Genomic DNA, 20,303 nt, shown 5'->3' with positions numbered 1-20,303 from the left:
AATACTATCAAAACTTATTAGCTAAGATAAAAACAGCTTATTTAGCTAATTGTTACCCACAACTTAACAGTTAGTTTCAGTTTGAACAGTAGGCTGCCTCCAATCATGTTACCTTAAAAAATAATATCTACTTAGTTTACACACTTTCTCTGATTTCCCAATTTACTTATTTGTTCTGCTCACTCCAGACTCCACTCAATTTTCACTTGGCTGGCTCTAGTTCATGCTAATTGCATAATCATTGTTTTTTCCATTTGTTTCTCTACTTATTATTTAATTATTTGTTTCTCTACTTATCAGTTATTGTCTCTGCCAGAGTGAAGAGGGGCTCCCCCAGCTAGCCTCTGATTTGTCCCACTAGTTTTTCCTTTTCACTGAATAGGAATTTGCATCATAAAACAGTGCAAGCTGTATTATGATGAAACCTCACACCTATCCTCTGCCTACCACATTCTATTATTTGCAGGGTTTCACTATAAATATATATATATATATATATATATATATAGTGCATTTTTTTTATTTGCTGCCCCTTATACAAGAGTAAACAATCTTGGCGACTTCCCAAAGTCAGACTTGAACCCCTACAATCTATTTTGCATGCAGCAGCTAGATTGATTTTCCTTGCAAACCGTTATTCCTCTGCTGAGCCACTCTGTCAGTCTCTACATTGGCTGCCTGTATTTCAACGAATCCAATATAAAATTCTTCTACTGACATAGAAGGCCATAAACAAAATTGCACCGACATACATTTCCTCACTTGTCCCAAAATATCTCCCTACTCGACACCTCCGTTCTGCACAAGATCTACGTCTCTCTTCCACTCTCATCACATCCTCCCATTCTCGGTTACAGGATTTTTTCCGGGCTGCACCCACATTGTGGAATTCCCTCCCTCGCACAGTAAGACTTTCTTCTAGTCTTCAAACCTTCAAGCGTTCACTGAAAACACACCTCTTCAGACAAGGTTATGATATTCCTCAACCACCATCTTAATTCCCTATATTACCCTATTACCATCCTCTACACAGCTAACACAAGACAACAACCCTCTGACCAACATTGCCACACACACAGCCCACTCAATACTTTTTCCTTAGCATTCTAGCTGGTCCATTGTGCAATATGATGAAGCACATGCCCTTGTGTTTCAAACTCCTATTGTCCTATAGATTGAAAGCATGCGAGCAGGGTTCTCTTACCTCTCTGTCTCTATGTATTACCCAGTATTGTCTTATTAATATTTGTTCCCAATTGTAAAGCGCTACAGAATCTGCTGGCGCTATATAAATAAATGTTGATGTTGATGAATGTTGAGGATAACATCGCTATCGCTGGCAGCAAGTATATTTGTCATTGCATGGAGAAGTCTATCTATCACTTTGGTGCTTCTACTGCCGCAATACTTTTTCTGTAAACATAGTCTCAAGATGGAGTGGACCAAAAGAAAAGCTGAAGAAAATTTTGCTGTAATGAATATTTTTTTCAGGCTTGCAGTTTTAAATGCTGGTTATATTCAATAAATGATTATATTGTGATTTAGGTATATTCAATAATTGGTTGTTCAATAGGTTGGACTAGTCACATTATAACAGGGTAACCTACAGCATACAGTTTTTTTCAATTGGCAGGCATGGTTAGTACCACAGAGCAAACCCCCAAACATTTTTTCCACGAATCAGCCAGCAACAATGTATGCCAGTGTGGTACACCATTTTTGGCTAGTTACATCATGATCCAATTTATTGCAACACTGACAAAATACCACATAGGGTATTCTAGAAATCATTTAACACATCAAGCATTAACATCACAGACAATAAAAAGGATACCGCAGTACTGATTGGCACACACATTGTGATCAATGAAATCTAAGTGTACTGTTAGGATATTGGGATTGCCTCTTTAGCTCTGGTGAGCATGAGTCATTGACTGTGTATGTTGAGATTATCTCTTCAGGTGTGGTGAGCATGAGTCATTGTATGCCTGTCTCAATAAATTAAGGTGTATTTCTCTCCTGACCTGATTGGACCTTTGCAGTTTAAAAGACTCTCCTATTATATGCAGCTTGGTCACTGATAGTGCTTCACTCTGAACTTTGGTTTTGTCTCCTTTCTTCAGTGTACTGATTTCACCTTCAAAGCTGGCTCTATTTCCCTGGCTAATGGCACACAAAGACTTCGGCTACTATACCCTGGCAAACAGCATTTCTATTCCAACTCAACCTTCAGGCATCCTGCTTACTGTGATTTCTCTCCTTGAAAACAACATTTTGAACATGGAACAGCCTATTAAACATTAGTCACCTGTGTAGGAAGTAGGGATGTGCACCGGCGACTTTTGAGGTCTCGTGTTTTGTGTTTTGGATCCGGATTTTCGTTATTTTTGGGGTTCGGATTTGTCTCGCAAAACACTTGACGAAAGGTCTCGGTTCGGATTTAAGGTTTTGGATTCGGATTTTTTTTGAAAAAAACATAAAAAGTTTAAAAATCAAGTTTTTGGGCTTATTTTCACTCCTAGGCTATTATTAACCTCAATAACATTCAATAACAAGCATTTCCACTAATTTACAGTGTATTCTGAACACCTCACAATATAGTTATTAGTCCAAAACATTGCAACAAGGTATCTTTCTGGACTGCGTAGAGGAGTGGGTCACCACAATATATATTAAAAACCCTGAACTTTTATGATTCGCACCAATAAATGTACCTGGACTGCGTAGAGGAGTGGGTCACCACAATATATATTAAAAACCCTGAACTTTTATGATTCGCACCAATAAATGTACCTGGACTGCGTAGAGGAGTGGGTCACCACAATATATTAAAAACCCTGAACTTTTATGAATCGCACCAATAAATGTACCTGGACTGCGTAGAGGAGTGGGTCACCACAATATATATAATAAGAAAACCATCAACTTGTTTGATTCGCACCAATAAATGTACCTGGACTGCGTAGAGGAGTGGGTCACCACAATATATTAAAAACCCTGAACTTTTATGAATCGCACCAATAAATGTACCTGGACTGCGTAGAGGAGTGGGTCACCACAATATATTAAAAACCCTGAACTTTTATGAATCGCACCAATAAATGTACCTGGACTGCCTAGAGGAGTGGGTCACCACAATATATATAATAAGAAAACCATCAACTTGTTTGATTCGCACCAATAAATGTACCTGGACTGCGTAGAGGAGTGGGTCACCACAATATATTAAAAACCCTGAACTTTTATGAATCGCACCAATAAATGTACCTGGACTGCGTAGAGGAGTGGGTCACCACAATATATTAAAAACCCTGAACTTTTATGAATCGCACCAATAAATGTACCTGGACTGCCTGGAGGAGTGGGCACTGGGCACCACAATAAAATATATAAAAAACCTTCAACAGGTCTGCATTACACTACACATACGGCTGCTCCTCCATCCTCTCCATCATATACATGTTGGAGTTTTAGCGTGTGACAACCTCTTGTTTTTGATAATGTCAGTGCATTTTGAATATTTTTCAATTTGCCCCACACCACTGAATGTACTTTATCTATGATACGCATCTATCTATCTTGACTGCGTAGTGTGGTGGCCCCGGTACACAATTTGGTACCGAGGCCACAATATAATTAAAAAACCCTCCACGTGTCAGAATTCCACCAATCAAGTATCTGGACTGCGTAGTGGGGTGGCCCCGGTACCCAATTTGATACCGGGGCCACAATACCTCCTCCAAACATGGTACAGACAATTCGTCATTGAGATCCCATCAAGTATGTTAAAGACAGACAGGGTCCAAGTGTTATTGGTTGACTTTGTAAACCAAAAAACTGTCCCTGTTGCACATAGTCGTGCAATGAAGACTGACTTTTTCATTTAAAGGCACCATCTTTCAAGTGTAGTGTTTGTAAGTCTAAGTCATATTATACTTTTGGTAAAATTGGTTTATTTTGTTCCTCTTTATGGTAACTACTAATAGAATTAAAGTATTAAATAGAAGCGGCAGTTCCTCTTTATGGTAATTAGTAATAGAATTAAAGTATTAAATAGAATTAAAGTATGAAATAGAATTAAAGTATTAAATAGAATTAAAGTATGAAATAGAGTTAAAGTATTAAATAGAATTAAAGTATTAAATAGAGTGGTATAGAGTTGTAGTGTGGTATAGATAGAGTGGTCCCCACAATATAATAATAAAACCCTCAACTGGTCTGAATTCCACCAAACAAGTATCTGGACTGCGTAGTGTGGTGGCCCCGGTACACAATTTGGTACCGAGGCCACAATATAATTAAAAAATTGGGCATCAACTGTCACCGTTGTTTAATATCTGATACACCTAAATATGGACTGCACAGTGGAGTGGCCCCGGTAGTAAATTTGGTGCCGGGGCCACAATACCTCCTCCAACTTCCAAGTGTAGTGTTTATAAAGACAGACAGCGTCGAAGTGTTATTAGTTGGCTTTCTTAACCCTAAAATTGTCCCTGTTGCAAATATTCGTGCAATGGACAGTTACTTTTTTATTGAAAGACTCAAGCTTTCAAGTGTAGTGTTTATAAAATATAAACAACAATACAGTAGTTTTAGAGCATGTCAATACCTCTTGTTTTAAATTATGACACGGCATTTTACTTTTGGTTTAATTTCTTGAATTTTTTTAAATTTGGTTTTACTTTTTGAACATGGCAAACGACTGTTGATTGGTCATATAATGCAAAAAAAAAAGTTCCAAGATGGAATTGTCCTTGGGCCCTCACACCCACCCTTATGTTGTTGAAATAGGACATGCACACTTTAACAAACCAATCATTTCAGCGACAGGGCCTACCAAACAACTTTGGCTGAAATGATTGGTTTGTTTGGGCCCCCACACCAAAAAAGCTATTCATCTCTCCCTGTACAGACTAAACAGGCTCTACTGAGGCAAGATGTCGTCCTCATCCTCAACCTCTGATTCCTCTCCCCCTACAGTGTGTACTTCCTCCTCATCACACATTATCAATTCGTCCCCGCTGGACTCCACAACCACAGGTCCCTCTGTGGTATCTGGAGGGCAGTGCTGTACTTCATTGAGGAATTGATTATTCATTTTTATAAACATCATTTTTTCAACGTTGTGAGGAAGCAACCTCCTTCGCCGCTCACTGACCAGGTTCCCCGCTGCACTAAAAACTCTTTCCGAGTACACACTGGAGGGGGGACAACTCAGGTAAAATAGAGCCAGTTTGTACAGGGGCTTCCAAACTGCCTTTTGGAGTTCTACCACGTCACTACCTCTAGTTAATTTAGATTGCAAGGCTTGTAAATATAAATACTTTGAAGATAAAAAAAAGCAGGCTGCACAGACTGTGGAGCTAGAAAGTGAAATTAAATGGACCACGTTACTTTGGTGGCTATCTATGCCCCCCCCGCCCTACACTTGTAGTTGAATATAAATAAAGCAGCCTGCATAGACTGTAGAACTAGCAATTCAAATATACAAAGAAATGGACAAAGGCAGTTTGGTATCTGTCTGCATCAGATCCCCTCTCCACTAGGAGTAAAACAGAAAACTTTTCAGCCGTTATATAATCTAGAATATAAATAGAAATTGAGAAATGCAATTTGGTATCTGTCTGCATCATAATCATCAACATCCTCCTCAGCGCCAGCTACATCAATATCCTCCTCCCAGTGTACAACATTCACACCTTCATTAGCCAAATCTGTAACTGGACTGTGGGTGATCCTTCCAGCATATGCAGAGGGCGTGCTGCAAATGCTGGATGGAGTCACCTCTTCCCGTACAGTGATGGGAAGGTCAGGGTTCACAACCAACAACACCCTTGGACTCGCCTTGGGGATTTGTGATGTCATCTGTTTAGAAGGCAGAGTTCTTTGCTGTTTTGTTGTTGTTGCTGACAGCATAACTCTCTTAAATTTTTTGTAGGGGGGGGAGGAGGGCTTAGATCCTTGGGTGAAGCTGGACCACTAGTCATGAACACGGGACAGGGCCTAAGCCGTTCCTTGCCACTACTTGTCGTAATTGGCATATTGCCAACTTTACGTTTCTCCTCAGATGATTTTAAGTTTCTTTTTTTGCTGTTTTTTGAGAACTTGGGCTTTTTGGATTTTACATGCCCTGTACTAGGAGATTGGGCATCGGGCTTGCCAGACGACGTTGATGGCATTTCATCGTCTATGTCATGACTAGTGGCAGCAGCTTCAGCATTAGGAGGAAGTGGGTCTTGATCTTTCCCTACTTTATCCTCCAAATTTTTGGTCTCCATTATATGTAGCACAAGATACTGCAGAATGTGTGAACTTGGTAATATTGCAGTACCAATGGACTTATACTGCTGGATTGGTTTTGCAAATTTGGTTATAATTATTATATATTTTTTTTTTTTTTAATTTTTTATTTTTTTTTACTTTTTTTTTTATTTTTAAAAAACTTGGGAATAGTGGGGAAATAACTATGCCCTTAGAAGCACAGAGCACAGGACACAGCACCACTGGACTGAACAGGACACGGCACAGGACCCAGCAGCACTACGGAACTCAGCAGGACAGAGCACAGGACACAGCACCACTGGACTGATACTGCAGAATGTGTGAACTTTGTAATATTGCAGTACCAATGGACTTATACTGCTGGATTGGTTTTGCAAATTTGGTTATAATTATTATATATATTTTTTTTTTTTAAATTTTTTATTTTTTTTTACTTTTTTTTTATTTTTAAAAAACTTGGGAATAGTGGGGAAATAACTATGCCCTTAGAAGCACAGAGCACAGGACACAGCACCACTGGACTGAACAGGACACGGCACAGGACCCAGCAGCACTACGGAACTCAGCAGGACAGAGCACAGGACACAGCACCACTGGACTGATACTGCAGAATGTGTAAACTTTGTAATATTGCAGTACCACTGGACTTTTACTGCTGAATGTGTGAACTTGGTAATATTGCAGTACCAATGGGCTTATACTGCAGGATTGGTTGTGCAAATTTTGTGGTAATTAAAAAAAATTAAAGTAGTTTTTTTTATTTTTTTAAACACAGGGGAATATTGGGGAAATAACTATGCCCTTAGAAGCACAGAGCACAGGACACAGCACCACTGGACTGAACAGGACACAGCACAGGACCCAGCAGCACCACTGACCTCAGAAGGACAGAGCACAGCACACAGCACCACTGGACTGATACTGCAGAACACAGCACAGCACAGCACAGCACAGCACAGCACAGCACAGAACAGCACAGAACTAAACAGCACAGCACAGAACTAAACAGCACAGCACGAGATCTACCAGGACAGAGGACCACCTAACACACCCTCCCTCTACCCTGATCAATGCCCGAGTGAAGATGGCGGCGACTAGCGGGGAATTTATAGGATCCGAGTATCGCGAGATCCGACAACGGGATTATGAGTCAGAGCCTCAGTTTCACATTTGAATTTGGCGCCAATACCCGGATCTGTCTCGGATCCGACTCGGATCCGCAACGTTCGGGTGGGCTCGGATTTCATAAATCCGAGTGCGCTCATCCCTAGTAGGAAGGACATTTTTGTATATGACTCTACCCGATGATTACAGCACTTAAGGGCTTTGAGCTCATCTCAGTTGCGCTTGGAGTTTTGCTGTCTCCAGTTAGCTTAGGAAGAGTGAAGATTCTCCATTACCAAAATTGCTTATTAGCTCCCCTATACAAAGAAGACTCTGGCTCCATTAGGGTGCCAGATTATTAGGTCTCCTTGGTCCAGTGGTTTCCCTTGTTCCTGAATCCTGCTCCCTGTTCCCAGCATAACCCCTTGGTTCCTGAGTCAACTTAGTATTGACTACTCTCTTGGATTCCGATTCTTTTCTGCTTTTACCATTTGGCTTCTGACCTCTGGTTTTCCCTGACCCTTTGTATATCAATTATGTACTACGCTCCCAACTGGCTTTGAACTCGGACCATCTGATCACTCTCTGTTCACCTACCTACTTCGCTAGTAATTGACTTGGACTCCGCACATCCTAGCTCAGTAGTGCAAATATTGGCAAGTAGCTACCTACCTATTGTTTCCATGACAGTATCAAGCTGTATTTTCACTGTATATGGTCATTGGTTACTGTAGATGTTTACATTATATTCAAATAAAATAACAGTCATTTGAACTTCTCTCCTTCCTTTATTATTGAAGTATGTACCATGTACATGATGTGTGCACCATCCTTCAAGTCATAATTTACCCAAACTAATATACATACAGAAAGCAAAAGATAGTCCGGTGCTCTAAAACAAACCATATATATATGACAAGCATAGACAAGTAGGAGAATTTTGTCAATATAGCTATATTTGGCTAAACTCTCCTCTGTACAGTATATTGAATATTCTGTATTTATAATACACTCAGGCCCGGCGCTCCCATTAGGCAATGTTAGGCAGTTGTCTAGGGCGCCGGGCTCTGGAGGGCGCCTGTGGTCGAGGAGACTGATTATTAAAAAAAAACAAAAAAATAAATAATTATTCATTAGTTAATTTTAAGCGGGCGGCGCGATCGCCCAGGGCGGATCGTCCGCCCGCAATATAGTGGTCCTACAGACTTAGGCGGTGCTGCACTGTAGCAACACCGCATTTTCAAATGTGCCCGGTGCCTAGCAGCGTCGTGACGTCACGACGCTGCCAGTGTAGAGAGCCGACAGGAGTCCGGCAGAAGTAAAGAGAGAGGAAAGAAGCAAGAAACAAGAGGCGGAGAAGAGAATGGAAGAAAAGTGAAGGTGAGTACAGAAAAGGGGGAGGGGTAGTGAAAGTATGCAACAGTGAAACGGAGGGGAGGGTGAGAGAAGTATGCTGCAGAGAAACGGAGGGGAGGGTGAGAGAAGTATGCTGCAGAGAACCGAGGGGAGGGGGGGCAGTGGATGCTACAGCAAAAGGGGGAAAAGAGAGAATGAATTCTACATAAAATGTGTGTGGTGGAGAATGGATGCTACATAAAATGTGTGTGGTGGGGGGAGAATGGATGCTACATAAAATGTGTGTGGTGGGGGGAGAATGGATACTACATAAAATGTGTGTGGGCGAGAATGGATGCTACAGAAAGCGTGTGTGTGGGGGAGAATGGATGGTACAGATAATGGCAGGAGAATGGATGCTACAGAAAATGTGTCTGTGGGGGGAGAATGGATGCTACAGAAAATGTGGGGGGACATGGATGCTACATAAAATGTGTGTGGTGGGGGGAGAATGGATACTACATAAAATGTGTGTGGGGGAGAATGGATGCTACAGAAAGTGTGTGTGGTGGGGGGAGAATGGATACTACATAAAATGTGTGTGGGGGAGAATGGATGCTACAGAAAGTGTGTGTGGGGGGGATAATGGATGCTACAGATAATGGCGGGAGAATGGATGCTACAGAAAATGTGTGAGTGGGGGGAGAATGGATGCTACAGAAAATGTAGGGGGAGATGGATGCTACAGAAAATTGGGGAGGAGGCTGGAGAAAATGGGGAGACCGGGGATTACACTTATAAATGTCCTTAAGTTAGAGACTATGGAGTCTATGTACTAAAATAGTGCCGTGACAAATTGCAGCGATGCAAGGGCATATGTGACATATGTGAGAATAACTAGTGGGCAGATGGGCATGTGTGAGAGAAGTTGGTGGGCAGCGGGGTACATGTCAGTCTGTAACAGGTGAGTGGTGTAAAGTTTTCTTTTTTTTTGTTTGTTTTGTTCTGAAATCTAACATTTAGAGCCTCCCCTCTAGATATCCTGTGTGTGCTCCTGGGCAGCAGTGAAGCCTGGACAGCATTCTGCATCAGACATCTGGACTGCATTGTAGCCAGCCAAGAGGAGGTAAGAGTTATTATTTTTATTTAAAAAATTTCAAGTGTGTTAGGGGCTGTGAGATAAAAAAAAAAATTTTTTATTTGGGGGAGGGGTGGGTGGGGGGGGGGAGGGGCGACAAGCTTAAGCTTTGCCTAGGGCGCCGAGCAACCTTGCACCGGCCCTGAATACACTATACATTATGGACATTGTTACTCTAGGTATAAAATTTGAAACAATCGGAGGTCTCTAAATTATTTCTTCCTTTGCATGTTGCTGGGGTATGTCAGGGGAGGACAGTGGTTGTGGTGTAGATATGTGTTGGCAGACTAGGAAACGTACATATACCACAGTCACTATAGTGTTTATGGAGATTAGAGGGCATATTTTAATTACAACAATAAAAAAAAAAGTATTTCTCTTTATACAATGGACTCCTGTTTTTATTTAAAATTTGCACTGCAAAACATCTGCTACACAGTACTGTTAATTGTAATTTCAAAATCAATACAGTAAGGCATTGCATAAGAGATAAATTACTTGTATACAGTAAGATATTCAAGGCCTGATTCATTAAGGATCATAACTGGCAATTTTATGCTTATAATGCGCATAATTACTCTGATTGAACCGGACCATACGCCACAGAACTCAGTAGCGTCCAATTCATCTTCAAGAGCTAAGGACATTTATAACAGCTTACGTTTTCAGGGAGGGAACAGGGTGGGGAAGGGGCGTATGCCCATAGCCAATGTACAGTAAGGGTATGCCAAGCTCGAATGCACTGAGCAGCGTCAGATTCAAGTTCTAAGACATGTCTAAGGTAATTGTTTTTCAGTCGTTTCTCTTGCTCCAGCTACAGGTCTAGTCTAAGTGCTGATTACTAGTGATGAGTATGTATGCTAGAATATGTGTTTGCAATCAGGAGCAACTGTAAAAATATTTTTTATGTAGACATTAATGACATCCTAATAAATGTTTTTCAAGGGAAAAAATGTTTAATGTTTTGTCATTAATGACTATATTAATAACAGATAACATTAATTGAAGAGTTTATATTCCTCATATGTATTGGACATATCCTGTAGTGTTCTGTCTAGTAGAGTAGAGCAGACCTACACCCGTCCTCAACACCACATGTATCTTCACATCCGCTCCCTGTTGGATTAGAAATTTAGACTAATGCTGGAGATATTTATTATACCTCCTGCATTAGGCTTTTGTTAGTTAGCTAGGTTACTTAAAAATGCCTAAACCATGTGGAAAAGGTCATTTTCACATGGTTTATGGCTTAATAAATACTGTCTCAACTCATGTAGATTGCTGAGCTTTCCCTCCCAATTTATCCAGTTATATTGCCCCAATATTTCCAGCCTTCTCTCCCCCTCATTTTCTGTAGCCTTATATCCCACCCCAGGGGCAAACACAGGATTTGTAGAGGGAGGTTTCCACACCACTCCGTCAGTGGGCGTGACCAGCATGTATGGGGGCTTGGCTGCTCTCCAACTCTTCCTATCCCCATAATATACATGGGCAATGCTGCGTGCACTACTCTTAGGTGCACACAGCTCTCCATTTTCAAGCAGAGCTGTGTGAAGCGGGAGCAGGGTCTAGCCTCCTCAATTATACAGTGCCCCAGGCTTGGAGGGGGTTTCCCGGCACTAGGAACCCCCTCTCGGTTTGCCTATGCACCCCCCCACCCCTGTTTTCTATAGCCTTCCCCCCCTTATTTTCTGTAGTCTCCTCCTCCCCATTTTCTGTAGCCTTCTCTCCCCCCTCCTCATTTTCTATAGCCTTTTCTCCCCCCTCCTTTGCTGAAGCCTCCTCTACTCCCCGTTTTCTGTAGCCTTCTCTCCCCACTCCTCATTTTCTGTAGCCATCTCTCTCCCGCCACATTTTTTGTAGCCTTTTCTCCCCCCTTATTTTCTGTAGCCCTCCTCCATTGTTTTCTGTAGCCTTCTCTCTCCCCCACTCCCTTGTTTTCTGGACACTGGGCACATAGTAAAGTGCAGACCTAGTGGTTGCATTGCCCATGCTAAGTTAAGTAATAATGTCTCATTATGAGACATGCCTAGCATGCCCCCCAGAGCGCGGCATGCTAGGTAGCTGCCATAAGCTGCCTAATGGTGGCAGCTTAAGGCAATTTGTCAATCCCGGATTCCGTTTTTTACTTATTACTGTGGTACACATAGCCTATAGGTGCTGAAAAGAGCCCCAGCGTTTATTTTGTTTCCCACAATATAAGATGTAGCCTTGAACTGAACTGGCTCAAAATGAATCTAGTGGTTGGCATGACCAGAATGGGTAATATCATTAGCCTTTGTTGTACACTAATCTCAGTTTGAGGATGTAAATCAGTAGTCTCTAAACATCCCTATAGTCTATGTGAAGCAGAAATACTGTTGAGAACATTCCATTCTTCCCCACCCTGGAAAGTGTACACATAAATCCTTATTATGGTAGTTCCTAACCTTTTTTTTTTTTTTAAATAAAATAACATTATTGTGTCTGGAGTAATGATTATCCAAGAAAGGCACGCCGCATACTGCACAAAAGTTGTTCCACCTCTTGCCATTTAAGAACTGCAGCTTTCAATAAAATTAGCTTTTCTGTTTTCCTCCTAAAATGCTCAGCTTAATTATGAGAATAAGGGATATAAAGACTGTCTTTATTACATGAGTAAATTATGTGTTTATTAATCTTTTTATTACATTGCTCAGAGTATAGGAAACAATTAAAAGTATAGGATGAGACTGAAGACCGCCATCTCTGAGCATGTACCAATTGAAGGTCTTTTTTGGCTAAAAATGGCCTTATACCTCTCCACACATTGAGGAGCACCCCTAAAATGTAGCCTGTTGTATAATCTCAGTAATTTTGCTCTTCAAAAGGAAATCTCATTTTTGCAGTACTCCACAATAATATATCCAGTGGGGGGCATCAGGTGCTTCGCGGGCCACCTGTAGACCCCAATCCTGTCAGACCAGGAGCAGCTGACTTACGTATCACCTGACATCTTCTCCACAGTGCAGGGAGATTGTACAGCATACCCAGAGCAGGACGGAGTGCGCTGTGCTCTCCCTCCTTCCTCCGTGCGGACCCATTAAAAGTAGAGATGAGCGGGCTCGGATTCCACTAATCCGAGCCCACCCGAACAGTGCGGATCCGAACGGGATCCGAGCACTGTTCGGATATTTCCAGCGGGCAAAAAAATTAAAACGAGGCTCTGTCGTCCAAGTCTCGCGTCGAATCTCGCGAGGGGTGGGAGGGAGGGCCCAGAACAATTCCATCTTGTACCTCTTTTTTTGGCATTATGTGCTCAAGCTACCTCGGTGCAACCTTTTGGCCTAAAAACAATATTGTGAGGTGTTCAGAATAGACTGGTAATTAGTGGAAATGATTGTTATTGAATGTTATTGAGGTTAATAATAGCGTAGGAGTGGAAAAAAAACCCACAAAACTGGTTTTTAGCACTTTTTATGTTTTTTTCAAAATAAATCCGAACCAAAACCTTTCGTCAGGTGTTTTGCGAAGCAAATCCGAATCCAAAACACAAAACACGAGACACCAAAAGTGGCCGGTGCACATCCCTAATTAAAAGCTGGAGGGCCGTGGATACATCTCTTCACCTCTTTCCCATTGCCTATCACTGACCTAATCTTTACTTTGCAAGGAACGTTGTCACTGCATCTAACCTTTTCTCTGCCTGTACAAATTTCAGCTTCACCACAAACGGCAGAAATCTAGATGCATTTGCCCAAATAACAGTGATTGAAATGTACACTGTTTTGCACTGTGCAGCAAAAGCTTTACACTTCATAAATGATCTGTACTGTTTCAAAAAAATTATTTATTCTACATTTCAAGGAATAATAAAAAAACGGTGTCTACATGATTTTGCTAGTTTCTTCAGATGATCAATTATGCTCATCTTTGCAACCTCACAATGCAAACACAATCTACATATCTTATTTTATTATTATATAACCTATTTTAACTTTCTTATATGTGCACATAAAATATGAACAGTCTAACCTCTCACAAACGTAGAGCTACATATGTAATTAGCTTAAAGTTGGTTAAAATAATAACATCTCAATTAAATACAAAATTCAAATTGCAATTGCTCTAGTATTATTGTAGGAAATGAAAAAGGAACTTTCATCATTAAATTTTATCTAATTTGTTATGTTTTAATTCTTTGTACTGGTTGACCTTTCTCCCAGAATTACCTCTTTGCTTTGCACGTGTATTTATTTGTATAAGGTTTAGTTACCAGTTAGCAGCTATGAACTCTGCAAACCGGAGATCATCGGGTCTTGCTGTCACACAGGGTTAGGCATTTTGCTGCTCGCAAGCAATTAAGAGGGCAGGCAGACACCAAGCACCTTTACCACCTATTATGAAGCTTTTTTTTCTTGCTACAGTGTCAAGTGAAAGCAAGTTAATTGGGTGAAGCTGTAGAGCATGTTAGGGGCATAGTAAAGGGTTTACTGGCTGACAGCTGAATGTCAGTAGAAGTTAATCAACTGTGGCTGAGTGACAGAGACCTGTCACAAAGTTCAACTGGGCTGTGCAAAAGCCGAGAAATGGCCCCATCTCACTTTTTCTCCCTCATTGAATCCAAACACCTTGAAAATTTCACACTGAATGTTCTCTGTTTCCGTTTTACCATTCTGCATTTAAATAATTGGACAAAGGATGCTAATGTTTGGATGAGCAGATCCAAGTCAATTTTTTAGACTGGCTTCGGCCTTACTACGTGTGGCACAACAGACAAATGTAGCATGTCTAGTAAAAACTGAGCCTGTTTTCATTCTGTTAATGAACTCATTAGTTCACGAACAAGAACAGATTAGAAATGTCATCTCTTATTATAGGAGTCGATTGAAAACATATTTGAAAACAATCGACTATGGGCTATGGACAGTCAGTGCAAATAAATTTATCTACAAGTTTCCATAAACACATATTCAGTAAAGTGCTACAATTCCTGAAATAAATAAAAGCTGCCGTATTTTCCTTAGTTCATCAAGGCTCAAAAGATGATAGGACTGAAATGTCTCTGCAGCAGATTAGGATTCATTTGCAAATAAAATTGTTTACTATAAAAACACATTAGCCTACACAAATATAAATATAATTATGTAATAAACATGCCTGGAACTAAATAAAATTAAAATTTGCCTAGTCTTAAACTAACCCCAGACATGTAGTAACTGATTGTGAATTAAAATTTTGTTTTGGCAAATTTCCACTACACTTTTATTTATTAATATTTTTACAATCTAGTATGGATGTATTTTTTAACCATTTAGTGGGTTAAGCAGAACATTTTTGGGACAATATTTTTTAAAGTACAGTTGTAGTTAGTAAATATTGCACCAAATTGCCTGTGTTTGTATCTTTTAATGTAGTACACCTACTTCCATATATCTAAGGCTTGGTACACACTGGAGAATTTTCATCCAATAATTGGGCAAATCAGCCGTCATCCGACCGTTTCATCAGATTTCGTGTGAGTGTGTATACCTACATGATGATCTAAAGTCGTGCCAAAGTGTCGATCATCAATTCATTTGGTTGGTCATACTGTTTAATATTTTTGGACCAATCACCTTCCAATCACCTTCTGATCCTGCAGTATGTATGCACTTACAAGACTGTCGAATAAGAGTGGATCTCAGTGTCTCATTTCAATATTTGCCCACTGTAATCTCCCTGCAGCTGTTACGTCCCTGTCTGCACTGTTCTTACCTGAGATACACTAATACTTTAATACACTGACAATGCAGCCGTTACCCAGGGGTGGGCTGGACCGGGGGGCAGGGGGGCAGCGGGGCCCCGGGCCGCTCAGTCTAACGGCTATTCGGGCTGTCCGCCCCCCACCCCCGGGTGAAAAATTAGCACAATATTACCGGCATTAGACGCGGCCGAATCGCGTGTCACGTGATGCGGCTGCCTGTGTGCCCCCCGGGCTCATACCTGCCAGCCCGCGCCTGCCTTCACCCAAACACTGACAACAGCACAGACCCCCTGACAGCACAGACACAGCAGCACTCAAACACACTGAGGTAGCTCGAACAGCTCCGCTCACTTGTCGATAAGTGTCAAATCAAATGACAGATAAAAAGCACATATCATTATACAATCGTTATGTTGTGTACACGGGACTCGACATGCTGATTGGGACTTTTTTGTTTTGCTGTTGGTGAAATTGGTGAAACTATCGCATTGGGTGAATTTTCTTGCAGTGTGTACCTAGCCTAACTCTGTGTGTTGTACAAGATATGGGCATTTATATTGCTTACTATGCTCTCCATGACCTTTTTGGCTGAAACCCAGTTTTATGTACAGTAACAGTATTAACTAATTGTATTTAGTATTCCTTACCTGGTAGCAAGTATCACTATGTTCAATGTAATATTATGAAGTGTGCTGGTATTGCTAAAATGTTACAGTGTTTAGATAAAAATAAAACATTGGAAACATATTATATTGGACACTCTTTTTTGTTATGCAACTGGAACAAGCACCACATTTTACGAATCTGCAATGAGTACAAAAATAGAACCCATGGAATTTTTCCATGACTGCTGTCATTAATTCCATTTGACTTAAAGGGTTTTGAAGAGCAGATCTGGGATATAATAATATATTTATTTTCCCAAGACACATGCTGCAGTACGTTTTCTGCATTGCATAAAAAGTTTTATAACTGCACAAGGAAATTCCTTGGGAATGAAAACGCACTTGGAAAACAGTTGGATGGTAATGTTACAAGGAGGGAATATATAATGCAGAACTTTTAACCTTACATGTAATATGCTGGCAGCAGCCATTCAGTGTTAAGCTGGGCAACACAATTTTCCAAGGAAACATTTTTATTAGAATTGCTCCAAACAGTTTCTCTTAACATAAAACTGAAAATGGCACACGTTTACCATTTCATGTCTGGGTCATAGATCAGAAGAGTTTGTGTGCACAGAGCAGACGTATCTTACATTTACACCACTGTAATTAAAACTGTTGTTTAGGTTGCCAGGTGTACAACACCTTAGAGCATGGCAAATTGCCTTTCAAAATGTAAAGGTCATTTAGTCTCCTGTTATAAATTTGGGCACACATGCTATTTGGCAAATTTAGTTGCTTGAAGCAAAGTGTTCAAAATCAAATCTAGGTTTCTGTAGGATATTGTTAATTTGTTTTTCTGAAGGCTTTCTGATCCCACAATACCCTTGTGTGAAAAGAAGTTCATGTCATGTGACCTAATCACTGCCAGTAAAAGTATTGCTGTAAACATGTTCAAGGATTAAGCTTCTGGTTTTGTAAGGGACTTTAGCTGATAATATTTTTTAAATATTGATGTCACTATACTACCTGAAGCTCAACATGTCCAAAACAGAGCATATCACGTTCTCCCCTCTCATAGTCACCCCCTTCCACTCACCTTCACCATCAATATCACCACAATTTATTCAGTCACGCAAGCACACATCATTGCATCACATTTCTGTTGTCGTCTATTAGATTTAAATTAAAACGCAATTATTTTATTTTGATTCACAATTTTTGTTTGCAAACACTGGAGACTACCATGGGAACTAGGTTCACTCTGAGGTTTGCTAACTTCTACGTGGGGCTGTCTGAGGCATGGAACATATGGGGTGCATCGCTAAACCTATTTCTTTATGGCAGGTATATAGTTGTTTGCGATGGGGATGATCATTCCGTCCCTTTATTTGTTGATTCTTTAAATCACAGTTCTTTTGGTTGAGCGCTCACAGTTATACACACATTTATTATTTGGATGTTGCGCTGTTGGTGAGGGATAATTTAATCACTACAGAAACATAGAGAAAGGAGGTGGACTGCAACATCTTTCTGAATTATAGAAGTAGTCACCATAAGCTATGAAAAACAATATTCCTAAAAGACAGTTCTTCAGATTGAGAAGCAACTGTTCCACTAGAGACAATTTTGAGAAACAGGTTTGTGCATTATATCATTCTTTTAACGGGCAGGGATACAAAGATAGTATTTTAGACAAAGCCTTGAATAAGATAGAGTTTATAGACATTACTAATAATCTTTATTTATAGGGTGCCACAAGATTTCTGCCGCGTCCTACAGAAAACAGACAATGAACCATACAGGGTAAAATAGTACAGAACAGTGAGCAAAAATACCAGTACTTCAATAGCTCCAAACATAGCTAGCACAGTGGAGTTGGAGGAGATTAATAGGTAGAGAGAAAGGAGGGAAGAGGGACCTGCTCATAAGAGCTTACATCCTAAATGATGTAAGCTTGAAAATAAACTGCGAAGGAGTCATCGCTGTTAAATGCAGCATGAGTTGGACGTTATCTGTAATCTGTAATAGCGGTAATGGTCTAAGGAGCTGCTTAGACCAGAGGTCAGGGAACTTTTTTACCTTTTACCCCCAAATATGTTTAGATACGCCGACGTTACCCCCTTGATTTGAAAGGAAGGAAATCATATATTATTAATTATTGGAATTCAAAATTGTATTGAATCTATTCAAAATTTCTTTGAAAGCTTCAACTTCAAAACTTCAGGTTTTGGAGAAATGATGTTGCTACATTTTTGATACGAGAGCATCAATATTGGGGCATTTTGATGTCAGAGCAATTTGGATACAGTCTTCAGCATCCAATCGATTTCTCTGCTTTGTTTTTATGTTCGTTAGAGTGGAAAATCCTTGTTCGCAAAGGTAGGTTGTTGCAAAAGGCAGCAACTTTTTGACTGCCTCCTCGTGTGCAATTTTGAATGCCTTTGCAGCTGTTGACATCTAAAAATATGACAGATCTGCTTTGTTTTCAAATGCAATACGTGGTTCATTATTGCATCGAAGCTCAAGAAGTGCCTCTGCCAACCCTTGAGGCTCTTCTGGTACAACAGCAATTTCACATTTAAAGGGGTCTACAATCCAACAACAGCATGTGAATTGGCAGCATTACCCCCAGGAATTTCATTTTTACCCCATTTGGGGTAATTTACCCCTGTTCCCTGACCACTGGCTTAGACCATTGTTTAAGTAACATCTCTTAAAGCATCCTGTACCGGGATTCTGCCCACCTTTTGGGGGTCAACTGTAAAAACAATGAGACACACTGGCAATCTGGATCATTCTACTGATATTGATTCACTAAGGGACATATCTCTCTTCCTGCTCCAACACATAGCGGAAAGTTTTTAAAGCTGTGAGTTTACGGCAGGTTTGAAAGTGGAGATGTTGCCTATAGCAACCAATCAGATTCAAGTTATCATTTATTTAGTACATTCTACAAAATGATAGCTAGTATCTGATTGGTTGCTATAGGCACTCCACTTTTCAAACCCTCCAGAAAATCGCAGTTTGATAAATTTACCCCATGGAGTCACAGACATGGAGTTTCAAAATAAGACTGAGTAGATAAAACTGCAATTGTTGTAACATGTAACATAGGTAAATGTGTTGTGTTAGTTTTTAGTTGATTTGTTAGTGTACTTAGAAACTGATTAGAAAGAATAAACCTTAAAAAAGTAATACAATAAAAAAAAAAATGGTTGAACGCTGATATAAACAATAAACAAAAGTTAAACTATGCAAACTGAGTAAAAGAAATCAGAGTTACAGTTGTTTTATATGCACTGAACACAAACTATTCGCCGCACACCTTAGTCAACAATGTTATTTTTTTCTGTCAGTTACAATGGGCTTAGCAATTGAAATCTTGGTGTTTGGACCTAATAATGAAAAGTAATTAACATTGGTTCAAGTGGAAGTAAAAGTTTTGTTTGTGTAGGTTTGTAGCTGAAACAGTCGTACAAATGTATGTCCCGCCATGGTCCCTAATATAAATATATCAGGATGTTAAAACTTATAAAGTTCAGTTGTATTTTCACCTGAGCTGACATACTAAGTCATTTAATGCTTAAGAAATAATATAATATGCTATTGAATATGGCTGTGAATTTAGCAATTTTTCCCTACGTGATTTATCATTTTAAAAAATTAGTTTAGTACCCATAAAAGTTGTCCAGCTCAATCCCTAGTTCTCATGGGCACTCCCTTGAACTCGCTGTTGCATTAGATGTTCTTGAAATGCCAGCACAACCTGTTTTTTCTGTTTTTATAAAGCCATAAGGTACCACAGCAACCATGGAATCGGGAAATCAAAAGCGTTGACTTCAAAGAAAATTGCTGAGTTAGTTGTTAGATGTAACCATTGATTTTTTTTCTCCAGTACTACAAAAAAAGTGATGCATACAATTGTGGAATTCCAAGTACTCTCTGGATTTCTGAGTAATTTACTTTTTAAAGAGTACAGGGTAAGATTGTGTGCTCTCCTGTTAAAGATAAAATCACATTGTATCAACTTTCATTTATACTTCTTTGCAATAACCAAAAGGAGTAAGACATATTAATGTGTTGTGCATCAGTTCTTACTTGGTTAGTTTTAGGCTTTAATTTACTGTGCTAA

Source organism: Mixophyes fleayi, chromosome 1 (assembly GCF_038048845.1).
Source record: "Mixophyes fleayi isolate aMixFle1 chromosome 1, aMixFle1.hap1, whole genome shotgun sequence".
NCBI classification, from domain to species: domain Eukaryota; kingdom Metazoa; phylum Chordata; class Amphibia; order Anura; family Limnodynastidae; genus Mixophyes; species Mixophyes fleayi.
This window is presented reverse-complemented; position numbering follows the sequence as displayed.